The sequence below is a fragment of the Alosa pseudoharengus genome, unplaced genomic scaffold (assembly GCF_046254945.1).
Source record: "Alosa pseudoharengus isolate Yale_2024_CS ecotype anadromous, Long Island Sound unplaced genomic scaffold, YU_APseudo_1.1 YU_APseudo_1.1_scf_5, whole genome shotgun sequence".
NCBI classification, from domain to species: Eukaryota; Metazoa; Chordata; class Actinopteri; order Clupeiformes; family Clupeidae; genus Alosa; species Alosa pseudoharengus.
The window spans coordinates 37,629,095-37,651,878 of record NW_027468837.1 but is presented as its reverse complement, the minus strand read 5'-3'; the positions used below and the strand labels follow the sequence as shown (position 1 = coordinate 37,651,878).

General features: G+C 46.0%; 1 protein-coding gene and 1 long non-coding RNA gene across 2 annotated transcripts in view; one reads left to right on the top strand and one right to left on the bottom strand.

Moving 5' to 3' along the window:
- Positions 1-22,784, bottom strand: part of mapkapk2a (MAPK activated protein kinase 2a) — a 77,570-nt gene that overhangs the window by 32,316 nt on the left and 22,470 nt on the right. The window lies entirely within an intron of this gene.
- LOC143103905 (uncharacterized) lies at positions 3,925-5,511 on the top strand. The gene is made up of 2 exons (XR_012982962.1): positions 3,925-4,942; positions 5,268-5,511. It is a non-coding gene; the product is annotated as an uncharacterized LOC143103905 (long non-coding RNA).

Below are 22,784 nucleotides of genomic sequence, written 5' to 3'. Positions count from 1 at the left end.
CATGAACAGACAGCTACAGACACGGAGCGCATAGTAGGCCTACTTTTACTTTAGAATGCGCATTCATTACGTGAAAGATGCTTTATAGCAAAACATAAAAAATGTAAAAATGTATCATGACATGTGTTCACACTTACTCCTATTAGAAAATCAAAACCGAAATCGTGTAAGTGAGGACTATGTTAAGTGTCGTTATCATTGACGCCTGTAATAAGGAAAATGCTTAACATCGAGGACTTTGTTCTTAATCGATTTCGGTTTGTAAAATGTATGCCCCCCCCACCCCCCCCCGCCCCCCTAAACTGTATTTATCCCCCCCCCTACGCGAAGTACTGAAAAAGTCCCAAAAGAAAGTGAGATCTCCCGGAATGTTTGGCTTACAGTTTGTTGAGACGCCACTCCAAACAGGTAGCCTAAAAGCATAGGGGAAACCAGGGATCCATACATGATCCTCATAAAACAATATGCTTCCTCAAGCACTATTCAGTAAGATCCCATTCTGAACAGTTGAAAATGTCAGTTATAACAGCCCACTTATTACAAAATATCGGGTTTAAATCGGGCTCGGGTTCATAATTACAGTTCATGGTTAGGGCCAGGCTGAGCTCGGACAGAACCTGCGTGGGCTCGGGTAGGGTTGGGCTGGATTTTTTGGGCCCGATGTAAACTCTGGCGCAGTCGGATTTACAGTATGATGCTGCATAAGTGCTACATAATGACATGTCAATGACACGCAGAATGACAGGGCGCACCATGAGCTGCACTGCCACGCTGAAGGGGACAGCTCATTCATAAGAAGCTTAGTTCTTCTAAATTCCCAAGTGCTGATCAAGCCCTGTACTGCAATATTCCTCTGGGCTTGGCTACATACAGACAGCCACAGTGTAGCAACGGAAGGGGGGGGGGGGGGGGGGGGGGGGGCCTGAAAGCACAACTTGAAGATCACCACAAGGTGCAGGTCAGTCAAATTTAGCACTGCCAATCCCCCTAACCCCCAGCTAAATGAGATGCCAGAGACTAAGGCAAATATAGCTCTCCATAGAGACCAACAAGCAAACACACACAAACACACACACACGCCTGGAGACATTATTCCTACCAATCAGACACAAATGTAATAGAGCGTCTCATTGTTTAATCTGCTGATCAAGTTCAGATATCCATTTATGGTCGTTCACAGCAACAATCCTGAAGTTTTCTTTGAGGAAGGAAATGTAGTTTCAGACAATGGCCACTAGTGGCCGCAACCGCTCCACAGTAGAACACAGTAGTGGGCTTTGCTTGCTGACAGAGGAAGGCAAAGTAAACAAACCACTTCAACTGCAGTTTCCACCCACAGATGCCAACCAGAACCCAGGCCCATCACTCACACACACACACACACACACACACACAAACACGACCGTCAGCGTTCCCAGACGCTCCAGAAGGGTCCCGAGACGGAGCAAGAGAATTTTCCACCTGCAGGTTGCAGGACAACAGGTCTGATGACCTCACCACTAGAGAGTGAGGTAGAGAGTGCCTGCTAATCTGCTCTGTACACTCACACACGTACACAAAGAAACTAAGACACTTACAGACATACACGGTCACATTCATACACACAAACTCAATTTCTCTCTCAGACGAACACACAGCCATTTAAGGGAGTAAGATCCACGGTCCAGTTCATACATTCTCACAAAAATCATCTCACAATGTCACTTGGTATGAAAGTCCTGTGTGGGGCAGCCGTGGCCTACTGGTTAGCGCTTCGGACTTGTAACCGGAGGGTTGCCGGTTCGAACCCCGACCAGTAGGAATGGCTGAAGCGCCCTTGAGCAAGGCACCGAACCCCTCACTGTTCCCCGAGCGCCGCTGTTGTAGCAGGCAGCTCATTGCGCCGGGATTAGTGTGTGCTTCACCTCACTTTGTGTTCACTGTGTGCTGAGTGTGTTTCACTAATTCACGGATTGGGATAAACAGAGACCAAATTTCAAAAGAGTATATAGACTTATACTTATATACTTAAGTCCTATGATACGTCTATTTTAAACAATCAGTCTTATGATACCTCCATTTTACTAAGTCAATGACTAATAATGGACTGAACTCATAATAGGCCTGTCCTCTGTGGTAATGGAGGAACAACGTGTGTTCCTGTGTGTGTGTGTTGTGCCTGTGTTGTGAGTGTTCACCTAAAATGTGTGTGTGTGTGTGTGTGTGTGTGTGTGTGTGAGAGTGTGTGTGTGTGTGTGTGTGTGTTACTTCAAGATGTCTCATCTATGGTGGTAATGCTTTCTCTTCCTCAGTATGTAAGGACCCATGTAAGGAGGCTTATCTGAGAGAGCCGCCACTCCCTACAGGGCTACAGCATGGTGTGTGTATGAGAATGTCTGTGTGTGTGTGAAAGAGAGTGGCTTGTCAAAGGGATTCTCTGCATCTTTGGGGCTGAGGGGGGGCTTAGACTAACTTAAGCATAAGAGAGAGGGTGTGTGTACAAGTATATGTGCAAGTGTGTGTGTGCTTGTGTATGAATGTGTGAGTGTCTGAGAGTGCATGTATATATGTGTGTGTGTGTGTGTGTGTAGATGTGTGTGTGTGTGTGTGTGTGCGTTAGGGCTGTCACTATGTTCGAAAATCGATTGCACAATCGATTGGACCAACCAACACAAGTTTCTGAAATAGGGAATCAATTTTAACCAAATATGTACACTATTAATTTTAAACAAATTAAACTAATAAAAATGATAGATATAGCAAAACCATAGACTGACCAAAAATCACAAACAAGCAGAAAAAGAAAATAAAGAATTCTGAAAGTGCAGTAGGCGTTGCAAAAGCTAAAAAGCTAAAAATTGCCACCAATTTTACACACCCGAAGCAGCCTATAGTTTCAATCGGTTTCAATCGGCTGCTGCTGGTGTTTTGCCAAAAAATGGAGGACAACGCGATCAATGCGACATAAGAGAGACGAGTGATGACTCCTAATAACTTGAGGAGTTCGATATGGAAGCACTTTGGGTTTTGGACTGTAGATCAAACTATGGAGAAGGACTAAGTGGCATGCAAACTGTGCAATCGTGAGTTTCTACCTTGGCAAAATTTGTTTGACATTTCTAATTGTAAAACACAGCCATGTTGAAGCCTGCAGTAATGTTTTTCACTGATGTTATGGCAGTCCACTCAATTATTATTTTTCAAGAATGTTGCACTTCTGTTTGTCATTGTGCACGAAACTTCACACCAATAAATCATAGGAAATATTGCTGACTTGAGCATCTTTACGTTCATCCTAATGCCTGTTAGTTGTCCATGGATTGGCCTATATTTGCGTTGAAAATGGAAATGTCTTTAGACATGGAAAATCGATTTTACAATCGATGAAATGAACTCGTGTCTCAAAAATCAAACAGGATTTTTACACAAAAGTGACAGCCCTAACACGCGCTTTGCCTGTCTACCTGTGCGTGTCTATATGAGTGTGTGTGTGTGTGTGTGTGTGTGTGTGTGTGTGTGTGTGACAACAGGCGGGCGGGTGGGCGGGTTGAGGGGTCAGACTGCCCGTGGGCATCATCCTTCACTGCCAGGATCACCTTGCCAACCACGACGGGCAACACCACAGCTGGCCATAAGCAGACCAACAGAACAGACCTGCTTTCAAAGTAAACACTCGTCTTCGTTTCAGTTCACCAGGATTCTGATCTCCACCACTATGTGATCTCACTGCAGTAAAATTCATGCAGACATGTCGCTGCCCTACACTGTGCCCATTCCCACGGTCTGGGTACAGCCACACACACACACACACACACACACACACACACACACACACACACACACACACACACACACACACACACACACACACACACACACACACACACACACACACACACACACACACGGCAGAGAGAGAAAAAAAAAATCAGATGTCCCACCCAGTACACTACGGGTGACCCGTATTCGGGCAAATACAGTGCCCCCCACCTCCCCCCAACAACCCCCATGCATTTCTTTGCACCTTATCATGAACTACCATAGTCATGCTATATACCATTTTAAAGCTGAGAAACTCAAGAATCGATATATGTAAAGCTTTCCATGAATTAACATATATTTCGTGTGTAAAATATAAGTTTATCCCGATATATAACATATCAGAATACCCCCCTCCACCACCCCCCAAAGTTGCTGCGTTCATATTTTGTCACTTGTCTGTATGGCCGTACCAATAAGTTAGCCCAGCATGCTTGGTCTTGAAATTTTCGTAAGAATCCATAGATGTAAAATATCTACATTGTTATATTGCCAATATATTGAGTAGTTGTACACGCCAGTACAAACAAAACAGATACATACGAAAAGAAGCGAAGTAAACACTTATTTTTCGCGGAAATCCAGATATTTCGGTTTTACTTCCATTATTGTCGCTGGATTCACGGTACTCCGCGTGTTCACGAGGCTCTTCTGATTCCATCGATACCCATTACATGTCTGTAGGACCAATGAGAGTCGAGATAGATGCCATCAAAGCCAATGAGTCACGTAAGCGATGAATCTGACAACCAGTCTTTGAATGGTCATAGCGCTGCGTCTGAGTGAGCCAATGAGATGGGACCTAGATGTCCGTGTAGCCAATGAGGAGAGCTTTCTTTAGACATGTGACACATCGTCCCATTCTACTTCCCTGTCGGCTAAACTCAAGGCGCATAGCCCATGCGTAACCAGATTCCGAAGCAGTGGTTTGGAAGTTTGTTACTAAACAAGCAAGAGACATGTTTTTGAAGGTTTTTGTTCGTAAAACATGCCAAAGAGACAAAAAAAAGACGAAACATGTCGAAGAACCCGAGGACATTGAAGATCTGGAGGACATCGATGAAGGAGAAGAAAGCGTTTTCTCGGAATGCGACTCCGAGGAGGAGCAGAACTTTTTAGCTGGGAAGGACCCCGATTTTGAGCTGTGAGTAGACTACTTATATCCATATACAGTTACAGATACAGTTTAGTTTGCTTTTGTAATGTTTAGTGCATAGTTTTTCATTTAGCTTTGTTTCATAGTGTGAACAGTGTGAACAGTGTTCTGGTACCTGGGAGGGAGGGGAGTTAGGTGAGAATGCAGTGTGTGTTTGTGTGTGTGTGTGTGTGTGTGTGTGTGTGTAAAAGAGAGAGCAGGGGGAGGTGTGACCTGAGTACACACATTTATATCATTTGTATAAGTTGTTGGGAAGGGTTTTCATATACTTTAGTGGGTCTGAGCCTAACTTCCATCTGTACAATTGTTTCAGTGACAGCGATGAAGACTGGGCCCCGCCAAGCAAAAAAACAAGAGCTGAGGATCCTGTGTCTGAGGAAGAGGAGCCGGTGGCCGAGACTATTTCAGTTGTTCATAACACGTTCCATTTTGTTGACCGTGGTTGCCAACACAAATACATTTCTATTGCATTGAATGTGAATCATTTGATGTTTCGTTTGCCAGGGTATTGCTATTTTTTACCTTTGTTTCATTTTATAATACAAATGTTCACTGCATTACCTTGTTTGTCCTTTTTTCATGGAAATCTCAAAGGCGTAGGAGCAAAAGTAAGAGTTTCAGGTCAGATAATGCTTCTCTGGACTCATGGCACAGCCACTGCAAAGCACTCCAGGTACAAGCAACATGACACAGAGAGTGTAACCTTTCATTTGACACCAAGATCATGGTTCTACATAAAGGGGTTCTTGTATAGGAAGCATTTTAGTTTTGGGTAACCAAAGGTCCTTTTGGAGTCTCCAAATGGACACTTAGCAAAACGCATGTGTATGCCCACACAAATATGGGTCCCACACAGTCATACATCATCCTATAAGGATCTACTTTGACATACAGATTCACAAGACCTGGTAGTGGGCCTCAGTGGTGTTTTCAAGAGAAAATAAGTGACCAAGAGGGCAGAATGTGGTCATTTCTAGAGATGTACATAACCGCCTATAAAAAAAACTATCATTCTACCCTTTGCCACTCTCTGATAGTTCATCACACAGTCAATCTATTGGTACCAAAAAATTCTACAAGGCCTTAGCTTTCCAAAGAGGTCAGGCACTTGATTGTAAGTCAAAGTATGTGGCAACAGGGCCATTTTAAGTAGGCGGTGTGCAATTTCGAGGAAAAACTCAAAATAGGGGTGGAAATGTATAAGGTTAACTTATAGTGTGCATTTCAGCCACGCACACACACACACGGCAGAGAGAGAAAAAAAAAATCAGATGTCCCTTAACTTATAGTGTGCATTTCAGCCACGCACACACACACACACGGCAGAGAGAGTGTCCCTTAACTTAGTGTGCATTTCAGCCGCGCGCGCACACACACACACACACACACACACGGCTGCCCGTGTACTACACAGCAGAGCTATGCATGACAGTGAGTGGAAAGAATCCTGCACAGTGGCCTTAGCAGGGAGCTGCTCAGACAGCAGCCTGGGAGGATGCCAGACAACCCACCTACTCGCGCCAGAGAGAGAGAAGGGGAGAAGTGAAAGAGAGAGAGAGAGAGAGAGAGGGCTTAATAATAGAGGGGGGGGGGGGGCAAGATAGAGGACAGATGTAGAGGCAACCAGAGAAACAGCTAGCCAGAGAGGACACCAGTCACAACTCATCTACTCATGTCAGGGAGGGAAGGAGAGAAGGGGGGAGAGAGAGAGAGAGAGAGAGAGAGAGAGAGAGAGAGAGAGAGAGAGAGGGAGGGAGAGAGAGAGCGTGAGAGAGAGGGGTGGTGGGAGAGAGAGGGTAGGAGAGAAGGATAGAGAGATAACGAGAGAGAGAGAGAGAGAGAGAGAGAGGGAGAGAGGGGTATGTGGTGGACGACAGACATGCAGAGGAAAGAGCAAACTGACCTAAAAGAGAAAGTGAGTGAAGTATGCAGCAATTTCTGCTCCAAAAGTCTGGATGCTCTCACTCTCTCTCTCTCTTTCTTACTCACACACACACACACACATGGCAAAGGGGTTTAAAAAAGAAGAAAAGGCAAGAATGAGACAATGCATGAGAGCAATTGTATCTAAGAAACAGTGTGTGCGCGTGTGTGTGTGTGTGTAAGAGAAAAGGAGTGTTTGGGTGTGCATGTTAGTAGCTCTGTGTGTGTGTGTGTATGTATGTGTAGGATAATAGGAGTGTTTTGGGTGTGCATGTTAGTAGCTCTGTGTGTATGTTCACATCTTCACTGTCATCACTCACATAGATCATACATACAGTACTCTGCTTGCAATAGTAAGTCCCTGCCCCCCCCCCCCCCCCCCCTACATACACAGCACATTATTTCATCAGGAAGCTTCTCCAACACACATCCCCAACATACTTACAGCACACTGCCCCCCCCCCCCCCCCCCAATACACAGCACATTGTCTCATGAGGAAGCTTCTCCAACACACATATTGCACACTGCCCTCTCCCCACATACACAGCACACTATCCCATCTCCCCCGTCATCCCCCCAACACACACACCAAGACCCCTGGCAGTTGGGTTAGCCCCTTGAGCCGTGGATCTGTCCAAGGTTTCTTCCTTGGTAAGGGAGTTTTTCCTTGCCCCTGGTGCTCCTTGTTGGTGCCCCCCACCCAATCCCAATCCTCCCCCACCTTTTTTATGCAGCCCTTGCCACTTTAATCTACTAAACCCCTCTTCTACTGCAATTTTTACCCTCCCCATTAATGCACAAATAGGCTGACACCAGACCTAATTTCACTGCATTTCTTACTTCCAGTAACTATATGCATGTGACAATAAACTTCCTTGTATCCTTGTATCCTTGTGTATGTGTATGTATGTGTAAGAGAATAGGAATGTTTGTGTGTGCATGTTAGTAGCTCTGTGTGTGTGTGTGTGTGTGTGTATGTATGTATGTATGTGTAGGAGAATAGGAGTGTTTGTGTGTGTATGTATGTGTAGGAGAATAGGAGTGTGAGTGTGTGTGTGTGTATCTGTGTAGGAGAATAGGAGTGTTTGTGTGTGCACGCGAGTAGCTGGGTGTGCGATGCCATTGATGTCACCCCCTCACAGCTGGCCCAACACTGACTGTCACAAAAGCCTCCGTTTCTCCGTCTCTCTATCTCTCTATCTCTCCGTCTCTCTATCTCTCTATCTCTCTATCTCTCTATCTCTCTATAAGTTTCTGTCCCGTCCTTGGTGTCTCCTCATTCTCTCTCTTTTCTTTTCCAATTTTGCCTTTTTTCATCTCTGTTCCCCAATTCCTTAATTCCTCTTTCCATTAATCTCATTTAGGCCTGCTGCCCCAAACATTGTTTTCTTTAACATTTTCTTTTACAGCAGTTCCCCCCCCCCCCCCCATCTCTGTGTGCAGTTCCTCTCCTTTTCCCTCCCTTTCCCCCCCCCCCCCCCCATCTCTGTGTGCTATGGTAGAATCCAGCAGGCTTGGAGATGCTGCTGTCTGGATCGGACCATCTGAGACAGGGGGTAAAAGAGGATAAAAAACAAACAAACAAACACAGCTGTGTCGGTCAACGCATCAAACATACCTAAAAACACACACACACACACACACACACACACACACACACAGTCTAGGAGACTTTACTCCTATGGAGCCATTCGGATGCAGGGAAACTCTCCCCTGCAATGTTAGTGGGCATCTCTATATAGATCTCTATATATCTGATATGTTAGTGGGCAACTGGGCATCTCCATATACTGGGCATCTCTACATATGTGCTATGTTAGTGGGCATCTACATATGTGTTATGTTAGTGGGCATCTACATATGTGCTATGTTAGTGGGCATCTCTACATATTGGCTATGTTAGTGGGCATCTACATATCTGCTATGTTAGTGGGCATCTACATATCTGATATGTTAGTGGGCATCTCTACATATCTGCTATGTTAGTGGACATCTCTAAATACTGGGCATCTCTACATATCTGCAAAGTTAGTGGGCAACTGGGCATCTCTACATCTGTGCTATGTTAGTGGGCAACTGGGCATCTCTACATCTGTGCTATGTTAGTGGGCGTGGGCATCTCTGCTATGTTAGTGGGCATCTATATATATGTGCTATGTTAGTGGGCATCTATATATCTGCTATATTAGTGGGCATCTATCTATCTATCTATCTATGCTACGTTAGTGGGCATCTATATATATGTGCTATGTTAGTGGGCATCTATATATATATGTGCTATGTTAGTGGGCATCTCTGCCATGTTAGTGGGCATCTATATATCTGTGCTATGTTAGTGGGCATCTCTGCTATGTTAGTGGGCATCTCTGCTATGTTAGTGGGCATCTATATATATGTGCTATGTTAGTGGGCATCTCTGCTATGTTAGTGGGCATCTATATATATGTGCCATGTTAGTGGGCATCTCTGCCATGTTAGTGGGCATCTCTGCCATGTTAGTGGGCATCTCTGCCATGTTAGTGGGCATCTCTGCCATGTTAGTGGGCATCTATATATCTGCTATGTTAGTGGGCATCTATATATCTGCTATGTTAGTGGGCATCTCTGGTATATTTAATGAATCCGGCAGGATGGAGCCGGACTGAACGCCATCTGGACTGTGATGAGCGGCTAAAGTCAAGCCAAGGGCACTTTAAAGCATCACCTGTCTACAGAGCCTCTGGCACAACACAGGACGTGTGTGTGTCCGTGTGTGTCTGTGCCTGCGTCCTGGTGTGTGTGTGTGTGTGTGTGTGTGTGTGTGTGTGTGTGTGTGTGTGTGTGTGTGTGTGTCTGTGTGTGTGAGAGATTATGCAACACTGTGTGTGCATGTATTTGTGCCGCTTGTGTCAACGAGCGCAGTGTGTCCTTGGGTTGGTGTGCTCTGTGTGTGTGTGTGTTTGTGTGTGCGGCTGGCCTACAACATTACACACACACACACTAAGATAGACATGCAAACACACTCAAACAGGCAGGGGTGAGGGTGTGTGTGTGTGAGATATATACACACACACACACACATATAAATATACATATATACACACACACACAAAATCTACATAATTGCAAACATAATGCATTATCACCACATACCTACTTATAAATCCAAACAGTGAGTCTGTCTCAGCAAAACAACAGTCTGAGAAGAGACTTGAACACTCAGGCCTAAAAACAGGACTTTCTCACAACACCCCTGGCACCACAATCTCACACTCCTAAAAACGGGACTCTCCTCAACACCCGACACCACAATATTTCACACTCCTAAAAACGGGGCTCTCCACACAACACGCCCGACACCACAATCTCTCACACTCCTAAAAACGGGACTTTCTCACACTCCTGCACCACAGCGTCTCACAATCCCTGTAAAGTATATGCAGTCTGCACAATAAAGCTATTTTTACATTTTTATTAGACATTAAAAATAACTTTTAAATTGTTCTTAAGGGAAAAAACTCTAAAAACACAACATGCATAACACATTCTCTCTTTTATGCCACCATGACAACCATGTTTTTTTTATTATTATTATTAATTAATTATTATTATTGAAGAGCTGAACCACATCAGCCCTAGCATCCCTAAGAGATCTACGAGAGCTTGAATCAGCAGCAGCAGTGATCGCTTGTTTGGCCAGACATGCTGAGTAGGATAGCACCAGATCTCTCGCTCACACACACTAGCACCAGATCTCTCGCTCACACACACTAGCACCAGATCTCTCGCTCACACACACTAGCACCAGATCTCTCACTGTTCTCACCTGGCACTGATGTAATGCAAACACACACACACACACCTGGCACTGAGGTAATGCAAACACACACACACACACCTGGCACCGAGGTAATGCAAATATAAACTGAGTCACACAGACACATGCACACACTCACTCATTAATTTGCCTTGTTGCTCCGTGTGTGTGTGCGCCCCCAGGGCAAGGGCAACCCTTGCTGTAAGCAACACTTACTGTGCAGTCAGCATGCTGAGTGTAGACGCCCTAGCAGTAAAGGCATGGTCTCTTCCTTCCAACTGGAAGGGGGTGTGTGTGTGTGTGTGTGTGTGTGTGTGTGTGTGTGGATGCTGGGTGACAGAGTTCAGTGATAAGGCTTCACCATCTGGCTGGTGACTGAGGCAGGTGAGTGAGGCAACCACTGAACACACAGACATAGAAGGAGAACACACACAGAGGGAGAACACACACACACACATAGAAGGAAAATATACACACACACACACACACACACACACACACACACACACAGGGAGCGCACACACACACACACACACATAGATAATGAGACAAACAATGATACAGACACAAATAGAAAGACTGACACGAAACTACTAGGAAAACAGAAATACCGGTACACAAGACTTACTTACACACACACACACACGCACGCACACTTTATGCAGTGCAGAAGTTCTCACAACACCTGTTCCATGATCAACACCTGTTCCATGATCCTGCCTATGGCCCCTCCCCTAACCGCCTCGAGCAGAGGTCTGGCACGACACACACACACTCATACATATAGACAGACATATCGTCACCATGGCAACAGTCTGTTCCGCAGTCCTGTGATATCTGACGCAGCATCCCCACTGCCGAGCAGAGGGCAGCTGAGGCAGATATACAGGCATGAGTCAGAGAGAGAGAGAGAGAGAGAGAGAGAGAGAGAGAGAGAGAGAGAGGAGAGAGAGAGAGAGAGAGTGTGTGTGTGTGTGTGTGTGTGTGTGTGGGAGTGTGTTTGTTGTCCAAGTGTCACTCATCCCTCTTAACTGCAGTGACTCAGGTAAGGTGACGTGATGCGGTTGCCAGGAAACTGCTCCTTCACTCTGAGTTCCGTGCTGTTCTGCACTCTACAGGTCCGCCAGTGAGATCAGAACTGCTCTAGTGGTGAGTTCCGTGCTGTTCTGCACTCTACAGGTCCGCCAGTGAGATCAGAACTGCTCTAGTGGTGAGTTCCGTGCTGTTCTGCACTCTACAGGTCCGCCAGTGAGATCAGAACTGCTCTAGTGGTGAGTTCCGTGCTGTTCTGCACTCTACAGGTCCGCCAGTGAGATCAGAACTGCTCTAGTGGTGAGTTCCGTGCTGTTCTGCACTCTACAGGTCCGGCAGTGAGATCAGAACTGCTCTAGTGGTGAGGCGGGGACAAGGTCCGCAGGAGGTAGCGGGTCTGACAGGACCACCTGCGTCAGCACTGACCTCTGGGTAAACACACAGTTGCGTCGGTCTCACAGGGACACAAACACAAACACACACACACACACACACACACACACACACACACACACACACACACACACACACACACACACACACACAGCAACTCACAAATATGCACAAACAAGTAGCCAAATGCTGTAGACGTCATCAAAGGCCGCTGGGAACACAGTACATCTCACACACACACAAACACACACACAAACACACACAACTGGGAGCTGTAGACAGAGCCCTGATATAGCCCGGCAGCACCTTTTCGCGCCTGTGTGTGTGTGTGTGTGTGTGTGTGTGTGTGTGTGAGTGTGTGATTAAAAGAAATGTTTAGGCTTTTAATTAACCAAAGCCAACACCGTACATCTCACACACACACAAACACACACACAAACACACACAACTGGGAGCTGTAGACAGAGCCCTGATATAGCCCGGCAGCACCTTTTCGCGCCTGTGTGTGTGTGTGTGTGTGTGTGTGTGTGTGTGTGTGTGTGTGTGTGAGTGTGTGATTAAAGGAAATGTTTAGGCTTTTAATTAACCAAAGCCCCCATGTGTAGAAACAGCCACAGGGGAGGGAAAAGGCATGGGGCAGGTGTGTGTGTGTATGTGTGTGTGTGTGTGTGTATCTGTGTGAGAGAGAGAGTGTGTGAAAGTGAGTGAGTGAGTGTGTGTGAAAGTGAGTGAGTGACAGAGAGGAAAGATTGAGGAAACTATCTCTGTGTGTGACAGAGAGAGAGAGAGGGAGAGAGAGAGAGAGAGAGTGTGTGTATCCGTGTAATGTGAGTGTGTGACACTGAGGTGGGAGAGGAAGGGGTGCGGAGTTGGCAGGAAGCCTCCTATGAGGCAACTGCTGAACAGACGCTTCCCCCAACACAGACCTGGAGGGACACACACACACACACACCCTCGCTCCTCTATCAGACACACACACACATTCCATCTCAATCTCACAAACACTATCTCCCGTTCACTCACACACACACACTCTCTATCTAAAATATCTCTCATACACACTCTCACTCACACACATAGATATTGGGGCTTCACTCTTGAGACATGTGCATGACGTGGCCCTGTAAAGAATGTCATCAGATGCAGATCAGAATTAGCCCGTAGGCTTCAGGTCAACTATGAGACCATGGGGGGGGGGGGGGGGGGGTTTTGACTGCCAACACTTACAACAGAGGAAAGCTCAGAGGAAAACAAGAACAGACAGAGAGATAGAGAGAGGGACAGAGGGAAAGAGAGAGAGGGGAGGAAAGACAGAGGGACAGAGAGAGAGAGAGAGAGAGAGAGAGAGAGAGAGAGAGAGAGAGAGAGACAGAGGGGTGGAGAGAAAGAGAGAGAAAGAAAGACAGAACGTGACTGAGGGGTAAGAAAGAGAGCGGAAGAGAGCAGTAGGAGAAGTGAATGAAGCAGAGCTCCTGAGATTCCCCATTCTAAAGAGCACGGAATGAAGCAGAGCTCCTGAGATTCCCCATTCTAAAGAGCACGGAATGAAGCAGAGCTCCTGAGATTCCACATTCTAAAGAGCACGGAATGAAGCAGAGCTCCTGAGATTCCACATTCTAAAGAGCACGGAATGAAGCAGAGCTCCTGTGATTCCCCATTCTAAAGAGCACGGAATGAAGCAGAGCTCCTGAGATTCCCCATTCTAAAGAGCACGGAATGAAGCAGAGCTCCTGAGATTCCACATTCTAAAGAGCACGGAATGAAGCAGAGCTCCTGAGATTCCCCATTCTAAAGAGCACGGAATGTGTAGGCCAATAAACACACTCCCGTCACATCACAGGGGCGCGGTGACAACACGTCTCTGGTGCTGCGCGTTAGAACTCTACAGCATTCAGCAGGCAGGAGAACATGAGAAGAGACCATGCCGGTTCTATAAATACCCCACAGGGTATGTCACACACACACATGCACCCTTCCTAAGAGGAGGCTTCCCACTCTACCCTGCTACAGACTTTGTGTGTGTACAGCTTGTACACAGGCAAGAAATAGGTGCACTCAACTCAGCGTAAAAAAAGAGGGTTTTGGGTGCGTAAACAAAGGAAGCACTGGATGAAACAAAAAGTAAACGCACCCCTTTAAGCTTTAGCTCATTTAGTTTTTAAGAAAGCATTTCACAAGACGGACGCATTTCGACCTATGCCGTCTACAGCCTTTACACACACACCTCGACTTCTTCTCCACATACACTTCTTTCTTGAATTTCCCCTGGGGATCAATAAAGTATCTATCTATCTATCTATCTATCTATCTATCTATCTATCAAATCTTAGTCATTCACTGTGATGTGTCAGTAAGTTGTGAGGTGTTCACACACACATGCAAACACTCACAATTTAGTGGCAGAAGAAGGGCTTAGAACAGGGGTTCCACACACACACACACACACACACACACACACACACACACACACACACACACACTCTGCCCTGAGCCCCATTCAGGCCTCTCCCTGTGCTCTGGGGGAGAGGATGACAGATGTAACCCATTCACCTTCCAGAGACCCAACACAAAGGACCCCCCCCCCCCTCCCATCAACCCCCCCAGCAGACGACAAAGGAGCCCGCAAGCCTGAGGACGTGTGGGGTGTGTGTGTGTGTTGGGGGGGGGTTAAAGGCAGCATCTCCCACCTGCCTCGGCTGCTGGACCCCTGGGAGAGGGACTAGGGTGTGTGTGTGTGTGTGTGTGTGTGTGTGTACACGTGTTGGGGGTGGGTGGCGTTGGGGTGTTTGGGAGCAAAGCTTCTTAAAGCACTGGTCATCCTGAACTGGACGTTAGAAGGCTTTCCCTACTCTTCCTCCCTCTCTCTCATCTCACTCTGTGCGTGTGTGTGTGTGTGTGTGTGTGTGTGTGAGAGGGTGATGAGGGAGGGATGAGAGAATGTGGCAGTGTGTTTTTCATGAAAAAATGTGTGAAATTGAAACACATGCAGTTAAGTGGTAATGAGTGAAATCCAAATGAAAAAATATTTCAGTTCATAAGAGATGAGGGAGGTTTGTGTGTGTGTGTGTGTGTGTGTGTGTGTGTGTGTGTGTGCGCGTGTGTGTGTGTGCGTGTGTGTGTGTGCGTGTGTGTGTGTGGGGGGGGGGGGGGGGTTGGTGTGAGGTATTGCAATGTTTAGTCTAGTGTCACCGAAGCGAGCAAACATGTTTGTGTCCTCTGCGTACGTGGGTGTGTGTGTGTGTGTTGATCTGATTAAAGACATCTGCTAAATACTCTGAGCATCGAGCCTGTTTCACAATACCAGCCCCTCACTCACTCACACACTCTTGATTAAATTAAAATGTTCTATTTTAAAGCCACAATTCGATTCTATATATATATATATGTTTTAATTATATTACTATTAATGCATTTCTTATGTTGTTAACTTTTTTTGCCTTATTTCCAGTTCTGTTTTGGGGGGGGGGGGGGGCTTTCATTTTGAAACCGATTTTTTTATTTTGAAACCGTTCCTACCGCGAAAAGAACAGACATTAAGCATAGACATGAACATAGTGGAATGAAACGACACAGAGCGATAACGTGATCGTTTCAGCACACTCCGAAGAGACACATACAACGCATACTACACCTTACAGTCATTTTGGAGTGAAACCACTCCAAACATTCACTTGCTAAGTTGAGTAACTTAGTGTTAACTGACTTTAATGAACGACAAAATACTTCCATACCGGTAATTTCAGAGTAGCTGAGAGGCTTCAACTTCGGCTGATGTGTCTTTTTAACTGGCGGCAGCTTGAAGTTAGAGGAGATATGTTGATGCTCCACAGTTCAACACATGTGGGGGGGGTTGGCTCTTGGCATAGATGCTGGACATGACATTGGGGGTGTGTGGCTGCATAGTCGATTCTACCTCTGATTTCGAAGTTTGAGATGTATTTTGATCGATTTTCGACTTAAAACTGAAATCGTGTGTATACTTGCACACACATGTGAGACTGTGTGTGCATAACCAAGGGTGCTTCATGTTCACACATGTTTACACAAAAGTGGTGACCCATGGCTACTCAGTCACACCCCAAGTTCCTATGACAACATCTCTTTGCTCCTCTCCACCCCCAAAAGACACACACACACGGTAAAAGGTTACTGCAGAGAGGCTGTCCGTGTCTGACTGTAGTTACGGCAGTGTGTGCCCTTGCCTGCCCTTCTGTCAGTCTGAGTGATCCAGAGTTAGTGAGGAGCCCCTTTGGCTTACACTGACTGGCCTGCAACATCTCACACACTCACACACACACACACACACACACACACACTGTCGTCCCCCCTAAGGCCCGTCTCTGAGGTGGCTATTCAGGAGGCTGAGTGAGTTGAACTGCTGAAACATGTAGAGCAACAAGCTGGGCTTACAGCCGTGCTGCGTGTGTGTGTGTGTGTGTGTTAGCCCTGCAGCAAAAACGCTTGTTTTAGCAGAGCCTCCATCACTCCTGAAGCACGATGAAGGCTTATGAAGGCTTAACTTGATTCAAATCAACATGCAGGACGGATTGCCATTCATGATGTATTAAAATAGCAGCAACATAGCTGAAGATGCATTAACCACCAGCATCGTCGCAAAAGACAGAATAAGCCACCAGCATCATAGACCAAGAGACATTCACACACTAAAACAATAGACCAAGACCATGAAAGGCCTTTAGGACTTTAGGAGCCTTTTCCATTTAAAATGTTTAAAGCAAACAAAAAGTGTCTTAATAACAGAGCTTTTGGGACATTGGATGTGTGGGGGTGGGTGGTGGGTATTTTGGGGGCTCACTTGACCTTTGACCTTAGGGGGCTGGGCACAGGATTTGAGCCCCGTTGTGGAGCCAGCCGGTTGGGTTGGGGGGCTATTGTTGGTGCAGCCGGCAGCTAAACACAATGACCCAATGGCTGTGGTGGCTTCGGTGTTCACGGGACAAAGTTAACGCTACAATGACCAGTGGGTCATTCTTTCTTACGTGACCACTACACAAGGCTACAATGACCAGCGTAACATTTACCATTACAGAATACATACCTACACACACACACACACACACACACACACAAGCAAAATGACATCAAACCTGAACAGGCAACCGTGAAGACACTAAGGCGTTTGGCTACACCTTCAGCACCTACTTCCAGTGCCGAACTGCTTTCCAATACAGAACTATGACTATAACTCTGGTGAAGGTCTTTGGAACGAAACACTGACTACCGGAGACCGACTCATCCACCATGGTGGGTTATTCAACTAAAGCAGAGTTAAAGAGATCACTCCTTTTGAAAGTCTGTCCACCATGTTTGGATGTCAGGGAGAAGGTGGGATACCTAACAGCTGTTAAACCCCTGCCCTTTCACTCATTAATTTTGCTGCTGTTGTTTGAGAGGACTTGTGTCAGATCACTGCTGCTCATTTAACAGGAAAGGAGAAATCAAAAACCTTTGTTCCCATTTCAAACATGATTACTGCCATTCTCCTATACTAGCATTGTCACCGCATTCTGACCACACACACACATACACAGTCTAAGAGGAGGCATTATAGAAGTGGAAGTAGCTGGTGTGGTAAGCATCATCCTTTTCCTCTTAGCACATCTGGCTGTCGTCCAGCAGGTGGCGCTACGCACTAGCACTAGCTTTGTTCCTACACGTTGACTGATCGGCCATGACGATCAAGGTTTCACTTTCAATGATCACAGCCAGACTTTAGATTCACACTTGCTACCTTGACATCAATACAGCACTCACCCAAACACACTAGGAGCATCACTTGGTGTGTGCGTGTGTGTGTGTCTCTGTGTGTGTGTTTCTCCCTGTGTGTGTGTCTCTGTGTGTGTGTCTCTGTGTGTGTGTCTCTCTGTGTGTGTCTCTCTGTGTGTGTCTCTCTGTGTGTGTCTCTCTGTGTGTGTCTCTCTGTGTGTGTGTGTGTCTCTCTGTGTGTGTGTGTGTGTGTCTGTGTGTGTCTCTGTGTATGTGTGTGTCTCTGTGTATGTGTATGTCTCTGTGTATGTGTGTGTGTGTGTCTCTGTGTATGTGTATGTCTCTGTGTATGTGTGTGTGTGTGTGTGTGTGTGTGTGTGTGTCTCTGTGTATGTGTGTGTGTCTCTGTATGTGGGGGTGTGCGTGTATGTGGGGGTGTGTGTGTGTGTGTGTCTCTGTATGTGTGTGTGTGTGTCATCTGTACATGGTCAGCTCTTCTCACAGCAGCCACTTCACTAACCCATCGTTTCACCAGAACACACACACACACACACACACACACACACACACCCTTCTAATAATACACATCCTGCACTGGCGTCACCCTCACAGCACCTCTAAGGAACAGCAAGCTTGGGTTATAAGGGAATGAAGAAAAAAACCCTTCCTCTTATTCCGCATTTGCAGTATCTGTGTGTGTGTGTGTGTGTGTGTGTGTGTGTGTGTGTGTGTGTGTGCCCTAACTGAAGGGATTTTCCAAACCAAATGACTTCTCTTAGGTCAGACCTCGCTGGGGAAGTCCTTTGTGGGTGAAGAGGCAAGAGCAGGCAAATTGGCTCCAGTGATAAGACAGCAACATATCCATATTCTCACACACACTCACTCTCTCTCACACACACACACACACTCTCTCTCTCTCTCTTACACACTTACACACACACACACATACACACACACTCACGGGGAAACTACACCAGGTAAACCCACACAGATAGCAGCTGAACAAGGAATGGATGTTTTTATATTTGAATGTACAAAAATAACTCCAGTCCTCACACAGCTTGTGTTTGTTTGCAATTGTAGGCTCAAACTCAAAGCAGATTAAAAAAAAAATAACTAAAAATGAAAGTGTTGAAATTGAATGAGTTCCTGCTCGTGTTCCTCGGACATGTGACGTTACACTAATGTTAACAGGTTCACGTCATGGGTACTTTATGACGATGACAAGTTCATGAAAGTGGGACCTACATCCTGTGTCTATCTTTCTATGCCGGAGGAACAGAAGCAGCCGGTTTAGTGAGAAACACACAGACGTGGTGACAAGTTAAGACTTGTGTTTGGGCGTCTGAGTTAAAGCGCAAACCACCCCGCTAAGGTTTAACCACAACAGAACGTAAAAATTCCCTGCAGACAGTACCCGTTAAGGCAAGTATTATGTAACATTTATTACTTAAGCACAGCACACAGCTTACACTGACCAAGGTGCTGTACAGAGTGCATTAAACAGAGACAAGTTTGCATACCGATACCTATTTAATGAGTAGATGTGGAACACCACTTTCGAAAACTCAGCTACTCTATTGCCATACTGAAAACTGGAAACTGGACTTTCAAAAAACGGAATCCCGCTGAACATAATTTGCTCGATCTGTTCCTCTACTTCATTCCACGTCTCTATAAAAATAAATAGTGCTTTAAAAATAAAATAAACATTGCTATTATGTGAGGCTGCCATGAATAAACACAAAAGTGAAAGAGCGAGAGTGCAATCTATAAACCCATCTGCTCAATCATTAAACCGTGATGGAAAACGCGGAGGATTAAGATAAACAGGCGCAGATCGGGACGCTAAATATTACCGGGAGATTTCAAGCTTGAGTGGCCCCTCCCGACTCCACTTTTTCTTTTCTCATGCCCAGATATTAGCTTCTGCTTCATCTTCTCATCAACAATAAAACTCTCGCTTGGGGCCTTGATTCATTTGCGGGTCCCTTACGCAGCGTGAGTGTAGTGCGCGCACAGGGTGATCTGGGGCAGGATGCATGTCAGGTCATCATCGCCACATCCAGGGCTGTGGGGAGGGGCGGCGGGGAATGCAAAGTGAAGTTTGTTTGTTTGTTTGTTTGTTTGTTTGTTTAAGGCCATTTCCGCAACTAAGGCTATTTAATGTCCAGAGCATTGTGTGTTATAGAAACTTAAATATGTTTCTTAAAATCTATGCTAATAAGAAATTCTACAACCTTCAAAAGGTGGGACCTTAATAAAAACATCAGCTAAAGAAATTTGATGATAAAATTGTTGTCTTTTGGTTTTCAAGGCAGGGCGAATGCAAAGTGAAGGGCCGCACTCGCACAGTGCAGGCTGCTGGAAGGCAGAGCAAAGACAATATTCAAACAGCAACATCATGCGCCTTTTTAAGCTCACAGTAATCAGCCCGGCCCCAAAACACCGGCCCACCGGGAATTCACATGACACTTCTGATTACCACTCCGCCATTGAGCATAAATATTAACTGTTCCTCATAGCCCAGCTATTTCAGTAGTTAACATAAATAAATAAATAAATAAATAAATAAACAAACAAACAAACAAACAGTACAATGGAGCATCCATGACCAAACATAAACACAGAGCAGAAGATGGTATGCTATCCACCCACTGCAGTCTGTAAGCCTCCGCAGTCTGTTTGCGGAGTGAGAAGTAAGGCCAGGACAACGTTCCCTGCAGTGGCTCACATCATCCAGTTATTTCGGCATCAGTGAAAACACACACAGTATACAAAGCTTCAATGAATTATGAGCGAGAAGAGAAGGAGACAGATAAACGATCCGTCCATTACGCTCCGTAACCGATCTGCTTGATGATCAAGCCCAACCCATGCTGAGAAAATGGGAACTGGGAATTCGGCACGGAAGCCATTCCCCTCAGCTCCCCATCGTCCACAAACTCCAGCGCCGGTGTGAGGCACGTGGTGAGGAGCAAGCAGCCGTCAGCGCCAGCGTCAGGGCCGGGGCTGACATCATGCGCTTGCTGGAAAGGCCAGTTGGCCGACAGGGACGGGCCGTGAGGATGAGGTCAGGTGTTTACGCCTTCCCCATTAGCTGTTGGTTTGAAGCGCTCGCGGCAAGGAGAGGGGAGGCCAGAAGACTGTGTGTGTGTCTGTGTGTGTGTGTGTCTGTGTGTGTGTGTGTGTGTGTGTGTGTGTGTGTAGAGTACAGGCTAGGAAAAGCCAGTGCTGGTCTGTTTAAAGTGACTCAGGGGCTCAGTAATGGAGAGGCCTACGCTTTTCTGTGGTGGCCTAATGTTTCTAAATGTCCCAAGGAGTAACACCATGGAGTGGGGGGCAGGCCAGGAAGAGTTTTATAGAGAACAGATCACATCGGAATGGATTCTGCCAAACATCCATCAGCCGTGACCTCAGTTACTCCACCCATTCACAGTGACTGAACCGGAGAGATTTCTGGGGGTCATCATGGGGGTCATCATGCCTTGCAAATATCAGTTTAAGCATGAATTATTTACCTTGGGTTGGGGTTAGTGAACTAATAACGTTTATCATAGGCCTCTTTACCCTCTTCAGCAATGGAGCACCATTGGAGGAAATGTGTACTGCCAGTGATGATCTGCTCACTTCAGCTGTTCCAGGCACACTTACCTCAACGATTGTCTAATCCAGCAGTAAACGTCATTTACTAACCTTTAAAAGCTACAAGGCGCTCCAGATTCACGTGGTTCAGCTATTGTTTCTCCTGGTATGCGGTCACAGTGCCGCTAGGCGTTTTTTTTTTTTCCACTACCGCGATCACAAAATCGAGTTTGACAGGAATTTCACACCACATCTCATTGATACTCAGAGATATTTTAGTCAGTCAGTTTTGGTCAACAGTTTCCTTTTCCGCACTGTTTCACAAATACACACACACACACAGACACACAGACACACACACACACAGACACACACACACACCAGGTTCCATTCATTATCACTAGCAACCCACACTGTTTCAGAATTATACTTCACTGCCTAATTTTGACCTTCTACAGAACAGGAAAAGCTGACATGTTCACACTATCAAACCAAGCCAGACTACCGACACTGAGGCCCTCTTCAGATGACTAGACAAAAAAAATAAATCATTCTTTCTTCAGCATTTTGGTACATGTACATTTTATTATTCTTTCAGTTGTTTGTTTGTTTCTTTCTTTCTTTCTAATACATATTCTGACTACCTGAATGCTTCACCAGCTATCTGGACTGTTCTTTCAGCGGAGCAGTTTATTGACACTGTGGTATCTTCCGCTGCTAGTTTCAGATCCCTGCACAAGACTATCTTCATCTAGATAAACACAATCACTCCCCAAGAGAGTGCGCGCGCGCGAGAGAGAGAGAGAGAGAGAGAGAGAGAGAGAGAGAGAGAGAGAGAGAGAGAGGGAGGGAGGAGAGAGATGCAGATCTGATCTCAAAAGGAAAGACTGCAAGAGCCTGTAGGGACCTCAGCTTGCAGGGTTGTAATCACTGCGACAAACAGAAGGGAACTCGATCAAGGAGTTAACAGGATATGAGTCAGTGTCCGCGTGGCTGCCTTGCGTCTCTTTTAAGCTCGCCGTCTCATTTGTTTCCATAGATACTCTCAAACTTCTCCCATTCACAAAAATCACCCTTGCTGCATGAATGAGATTGTTCACAGACACACAAACACACACACACACACACACACACACACACACACACACACACACACACACACACACACACACACACACACACACACACACACACACACACACACACACACACACACACACACACACACACAGTGTAGTTAAAGAGGAGTGTGACACCCTGTGTAAAAAAGGAAGTGTTTGATAGCCGTTGGCTACTGGGACAATGGTTCCCGTTTCAAGGCCAAAAAAAAACCCAGCGCTGATGTTACCTTCCTGGGTCACAGGCACACTTGT